Source organism: Fukomys damarensis, unplaced genomic scaffold (genome assembly GCF_012274545.1).
Source record: "Fukomys damarensis isolate Sample0158 unplaced genomic scaffold, DMR_v1.0_HiC HiC_scaffold_33, whole genome shotgun sequence".
Classification (NCBI taxonomy): Eukaryota; Metazoa; Chordata; class Mammalia; order Rodentia; family Bathyergidae; genus Fukomys; species Fukomys damarensis.
Window position 1 is genome coordinate 46429178 of NW_022900945.1, and position 7112 is coordinate 46436289.

The window sequence follows — 7112 nt, forward strand, 5'->3', positions numbered from 1 at the left end:
CTGGTATAGAACACTGATATTGAAGGATTTGAAAGAATACTTAACATACATCCAGTCTGTTATCTCATACACCAAATTTCAGTAGCCACCTGGGACACCAAATCGCCAATGAAAAAAGAGACATGACCCTGATTAGATGCACAGGTTTTGTAATTTAAGAAAAAAAAAAATACGGTGGGGATTTAGCTCAGCGGTTCCACCACCTGCCTCGTAAGTGCAAGGTCTTGAGTTCGATACTCGGCACCAAAGAACAAAAAAAAGAGACAGTGAGTCATTATATTTGCTTGCAAACCTATGCAATTTACCAAATAACTTTAATTTTTTTCCTGTTATGTGCCAAAGGTTGTAGTTTGATACACACTGTATTCTAAACATTGTTTTCATTTCTTCTCATTAAAAACAAATAGGTGTAGATCACTCCTGAGTTTAAAAGGTGCAGGTACTACATAAAATTATGGTAGAAAGACTTAAAAAGAAGAAAAATGAGCAAAAACAATCAGATGAGCAAAATCTGCTCTCAAAATTGAACTCTTTTCTAAGAGCCACAAAAGCAATACAGTACCTTGAACCTCAGGAGAGCTTTAATTAGCTTTAATTAGAAGAGTTCTTTCTTTAGCGCATGCTCAGGAGCTCTGGCACTGACAAATTAGGGCCTGGAAATTCAGCAGGGGCCTGGGTGGGTTAAGGGGGAAGGGCAGGATCTTAAAGGGGCAACAGCCATTTAAAAGAGCAATGCCTGTGGGTCCCACCATTCTTGTCATAGGCCCCCCTCAGTCTTCCATACAACCTACACCATCTGTGTTTGCTCTCTCATTTAGTAAGCCTTACACTCTCCGAGTTTGGCTATCAAGAGTAAACATGGAAGTTATTCCTGCATTCCATCTGTGTGACATGCAATTACTACAAAGTTTTTACGAATTTTACTTACGATTTGACTTTACTTCTCCATTCCTGTTTCATTCTTCTAGGTTAAGCTGTCACTGGGTCTTCTTGCGGCCATTGTAATTGTCTTGCTACTGGTGTGATACACGTTTTCCGCTTCCAAATCATCTACTGTCTAATCATCTCATTTAAGTCACATCACTCCAACTTAGAACAAGACCTCGGGTTCCCATCACCTGCAGGAAAGTGGAAAGTCTTCAGCTCCTCAGCACTGCACAAGTAGCCAAACCAACCTGTGGGCCCTTGGGTCAGACACCCCTCAGTTACAGCTTTAGTTCTCACAAAGACCTTGCGTCTGGTGCATATGTCCCAGTATAAGTGAATAAACTGAGTATCTAAAAGAGGTTTTGGCCCTCTTAACATAAAGACACTTAAAATATATACACAGCCAAATGAAATAATCCAGCTTCTACCGAACATTTTAAATTTACTAATTTAACTATATGTCACATAAAATATTAATTTTAATTATTGGTTTTTAAGTGGAGCACGTCATGATGTCAAGAAAAAAATGAAAAGTTAAAGAAATGACTCTAATTTCAAAATAGAATGAACCCCTGTCAGACATTTTATTCGGTTCAATAGCTGATGCGGAAACTGGTAGGATGGTAAAGCTGGTTCTAAAAGCATTTCAGGAAATGGGTTTTGCAGGGAAAAAGTATGTTCAATAGGATTGCTAGATTAGATACAAAATGAGTTTATATACTATAGGGAAATGAAGTAGTAGATTATTTTCCTGTTGAATAACATCATTTACATGTCTACTATTAAAAAACCCTACACACTGACCTGTAACTTCACAATATCTGAGTTTTGTTTGTTTGTTTTTTTTACTAGCAAATAGCAAAGTCAGAGGCAGGTAAATGATACTGGGATTTTGGAATGGCCTGTTAGATAATTGTTATTATTACATTGCAAAAACATATCATATCTTTTTTGCTCTCTTAATATTTTCAAGTTAAAGATAATATTTTTTAACAATGGAATTTTTTTTTTTTCTAATCAAAAAGCTTCACAAGAATCTTCCACATCTGTGCTTTGGGGATGGTGACAGTTACTACTTGAATCATCTAACAAGGTTTTCAGAATACAAGAGCTTTAAGTCCTTCCAAGTCATTTTAGACACAATGTTCTTGGAATCTTGTAGAGATTCTTATCCATTTCGCAAAGAAAACAAACAGAAAAGTATAAGCATTGTTGAAAATTGTACAGATGTGACTGTTCAGAATACAGGACGGGCCAGGGATTTAGCTCAGTGATGCCATGCTCAGTGGTGCTGCAAGTGCAAGGTCCTGAGTTCAATCCCCAGGACCAAAAAAATGAAAAAATAAATAAAATATAGGAGGAACACAAATAATAATGTGCTCTGAAGGTTCTCAAAACAGCAGAAAAGGAGGCAGTTTACAAATAGTTTTAATAATCCAACAGATGGCTAGAAAGTTAAAGTAAATGGCAAACAGCAAAAACAAAAGGAGATAGTAGAAATCATTTCAATTATATCAATCATAAGCAATATAAATGGATTTAACTCATCTGTTAAAAGGCAAAAGCTATCAAATTGGATGGAATAAAAGAAGTCCTCTTTTCATAAACATGCCTAAGAACAAAACTAAAAGGATGAAAATAAAAAGATGAAACAGTAATAAAAGATTACAGGGAAAGTAGTTATTGCAACAAAATGATTCAGCAAAATTAATATTAGGCAAAATGAAAGCAAAAAGTATTAAAAGAGAAAAAAGAGTCTTCATCATGATAAGAGGAAGGACTGAACTACCAAGAAAAAAAGAGAATTTAAAAACTAAGAAGCAACAATAATTTGGAAAATTTGGATAAATGTCTTAAAATCTGATAGATCCACTTAGGAAAGACTCAGTAATAATACAGATCACTTTAATAAAATGAACGAGTTTATAAAAGTCTTGCTTCCAATAAAAGGAAGCCATATTACTTTCAATTATGGTACATTTTTTAAAAAGCGTCCAGTTATGATGGCCCACACATGTAATTCTAGAGGCTGGAGGCTGAGGTAGGAAGATCACTCAGAGTTCAAGACCAGCCTAGGCTACAAAGTAAGTTTGAGGCAAACCTGAAGTAAACAAGGAAATCCTGTCTCATAAAAAACAAACAAACGAAACCAGAGGAGGAGAAAACAGCAGAGTGGTAATCAGCAGCAAAATTCAGCCTTTCCGAGATATGAAATCCAGACACTGGAAAACAAAGTTGGCAAAGAATAAAAGAGAAGTAGATTGCTGGGAATTAGGAAAGAGCTAACAGGAAAACTGAAAGGTACAGGCTGAAGAAATGGACCACAAAGCAGAGAAAACAAAAAATTCTGGACTCTTCCTGCCTTGTGGCTCATGGGGAGATGAGCCTGACTTCATAGAAGTAAGGTGAGGACCCAGAGCTGGAAGCTCCAAGAAGACACAGTGGTAGACTGGGCAGAATTGTGGTCTGAGGGTCCATATGCAGGCAGGCAACAGCCAGAGAGGGAACCCAGTGCCATATTGCCAGAGAATGTTTAACAGGTGCCATTCCAGGAAAGGGCTGATTATTTAAATCTAGGACTCAGAATGATCAAAAAACAACTTCACTTCAGGTTCCAGTGTTACCCACAGTGGCTGGGTGAAAGATAGCAATGGGAGACAGCCACAAACAGGGAATGGACTAGAAAGAGATCCCCTAAGAAGTCTAAGCTCAGACCAGGAAGGACACAGGCTCTGCCTTCCTAGGTGAGAAGCCAGTCCTGGCATCAAGTACTTGAACCATTGCACTGATGCCTACATCCCTCTGAGGACTGGTTGCCTTCCCTGTCTGCCAATGTGAGCAAGGACACATCTCAACAGGCACAATGCCACAGCCTAAGGTAATCGGAGGGACCTCTGGAATAAGGGGAACACATCATAAATCCACAGGCTATACGGCTAGGTAGGAAGAGACAACTGTGACCTGTTGGACTCCGAAATTGTGGATCCTGGAAAGAAACCACTCATTCAAAAATATAAAGAAAATTTTCTTTTTCCTGTTTTTGGATTCATTTCTCTTTTCATTTTTTCCCCTTTCTCTCTTTCTCCTTCACTGGTTTATGTGGTTTAGGGAATTTTCTTTTGTCCCCTTTCCTGTTTTTTCTTTCTTTATTTCCTTGCTTCTTTTTTTCTTTTCACCTTTTAATTTTTTTATTCTCCATATTATTTCTTTTTTCTTTTTATTTCCTATTTGTTCTTTCGGTTACCTTTGTCTAATTTTATAAATATCCTTCTACTCCTTTGTCTCATTTTTCTGTCCTCTTTCTCATTTTTTAGTAAGTTTTCAAATTTTTCTTCTTGAATTCTCCCATTCCCAACTCTCTATATCTTTAATAGTATAATATTAAATGTTATTAATCTTTAGATAAATTAATTCTGTGTTATTACTGTTGGATTCATTTTTATCATTAGTGCAGGTACAGTTATCACATTTGCTGTATGTCAATATTTGGTTTGTCTTAGTGTTTTAATATAATTATAGATTTCTATGTTAAGGGTGGTGCATTATTGGTTCTTATGGCATGTTAGTATCTAGTTTGTCTTGGAAGATATTGTTGCTGATTTGCTTTTTGTCAGTGAGGCATAGTTGTTCATATTAATAGGTTTTTTATGTGTGCCAATATCCAGATTATTTTTGTGTCATCAACAACACTGTGGCCCATTCCTGAAAAACTGGGTGCTGAGCCAGTTAAAATGCATCCTCTCTTCCCGAATTAACACAGGTGATCGCACTGAGACAGAGGTAAAGGACAACAGTAAGTGATAACCAGATGCATCTTCAAAAAGCAGTCCAACTATGGAGACATCCACACTGGCAACAAAGTCTTTCTACTATAAGAAACTAAAAACCTAAGCACAAAACAAAAAACTAGGGAAACATGAAAAGACAAGGCAATAAAATGCCTCCCAAAACTCCCAACTCCTCCAGAGCTGACCCATGTGTCATCCAGGTAAAAACAAAAACCACACAGCCAAATTATTTGAAAAGATAACAGAAGAGATTAAAAAGCAGATCAATAAGATGCTCAGTGGGCTCACAGAAGCTATAACAGATAATGGATGTAATAAACAAAGCAATCAGGGAGATTGCGAAGATACTGATAAAAAGCTAATTGAGCTAAACAGATGATATACAACACGAATAACCAGTTTAACAAAGAATCAGCATCCATGGAAAGATTCCTAACACAAATTCAAAAGACTGAAAATTATGTTGAAAATATGGGCAGCAGAAGTAACCAATGTGAGGACAGAATATCAGAACTAGAAGACAGGGATGTTTTCAATGACAAGGTATTCAGAAATACCTTAAATATAACAAAAGGACATGAAAAATGGATCCAACAACTGATAGATGCTGCAAAGAAGATTAACCTAAGATTAATTAGAATAAGTGAAACATCAGTGCACAGCACAAACGGCACAAAAAAACCTGTTCACAGAAATAATAGAAAACTTTCCAAATATAGGAAAAGAATTAAACATACAGATAAATGAGCATGTAGAATCCCAAATAACCTTTCCACATCACATCACAGTCAAAATCCCAGAAGTCCAACATAGGTAGAACCTTAAAAACTATCAGAGGAAAGCAAAGAATCACTTGTAAAGGAAAAATCATTAGAATTACAGGAGACTTTTCAACAAAAAAGGCCAGGAGAGCTTGGAGTGCAGTATTTCAAGCCCTAAAAGATAACAATCTTCAACACAGACTTTCATACCCTACAAAAATTTCTTTCAAAATTGATAGAGAGATAAGGCATTTCCATGAAAAAGAGCATCTCAAGAAAATGATGACCACCAAACCAGCACTACAAAAGATTCTCAAGGATATCCTAGAAAGAGACATGAAGCCAACCAGCCCAAAACTCCAATAGCTTGAATACACCAGGCAGGATGAGGAGGTAAGCAGAAAAGAGAGGGGAAAAAAACCCCCACAAAATAGAAATCAGCAACAGGAAAATAATGCAACAAGAATAAGTCAATACCTTTCAGTAGTAATTCTTAATGTGAATGGTCTCAGTTCCCTAGTCAGGAGACACGGATTGACCAAATGGATAAAGAAACAAAATTGAACAATATGCAGTATACAAGAAACATATTTAATCCAAAAAGAAAATTACAGATCAAACATCAAAGGGTGTGAAACGTATTCCATGCAAATGAAACCTGGAAAAAGCAGTCGTAACTATCTTACTTTCAGACAAAGTGGACTTCGAGGCAAAACTGATCAGAAGAGACACTGCATATTGTTTGAGGGACAATTCAACAAGAAGCAGTAACAATTATAAACATATATGCACTAAACTTTGGCAAGTCCAACTTAATAAAACAAAACACTACTGGACATTAAAAAAAAAAATCAGGTAAATACCAGTACAATTACAGTGAGAGATCTCAAAATTCCACTGTCAAAAATGGATAGATAAACTAGACCAAAAAATCAATAAAGACCAAATCTTTGAAGAAATGGATGTAATAGATAGCTTCAGAATGTTCCACCCAAAAATAGAATACACATTCTTCTCAGCACCACATAGGACTTTCTCCAAAATCGACCACATCCTCGACTATGAAGCATACTTAAGTAAATGCAAAAGAATCAAAATTATCCCATGCATATTATCTGGTCATGTGCAATGAAATCAATGGCAAAAGAAACCACAGAAATTATGCAAATAACCATAGAAATTAAACAATAACCTCTTGAATAAATCAGAAGAAATCAGACACTTCCACGAATCAAAAGATAATGCCAGTACCACATGCCAGAACTTAAAACACAGTGAAAACAGTCCTGAGAGGAAAATTTATAGCTGTGAATGTCCACATCAGAAAGGCAGAATGAGTCCAAATAAGTAGCCTAATGGAGCACTTCAAGATCCTAGAAAAACAGGAACAATCCAAATCCAAATCCAACGCTAGTAGAAGGAAATTATAAAAATCAGAACAGCAATTAATGAAATTAAAACAAAAAACAAATGAATGAACAAACAAAAAACCGCACACCAAATCAGTGAATTAAAGAGCCAGTTCTTGTACTCTCTGTGGCAGCACATATACAAAGAGCTAGTTCTTTAAAAGAGTAAGCAAAATAGAGAAAACTCTAGCCAATTTTAGAAAAAAAAAAAAAAAAAAAAAAAAACC

At 36.1% G+C, this 7112-nt stretch overlaps 1 long non-coding RNA gene across 2 annotated transcripts in view; it reads right to left on the minus strand.

Moving 5' to 3' along the window:
• LOC117284033 overlaps positions 1 to 7112 on the minus strand; it is a 49405-nt gene that overhangs the window by 38461 nt on the left and 3832 nt on the right. For both annotated transcript variants that reach the window (XR_004515118.1, XR_004515117.1), the window contains exon 2: positions 929 to 1118. This is a non-coding gene — a long non-coding RNA (uncharacterized LOC117284033). The remainder of the gene's footprint in view (positions 1 to 928; positions 1119 to 7112) is intronic.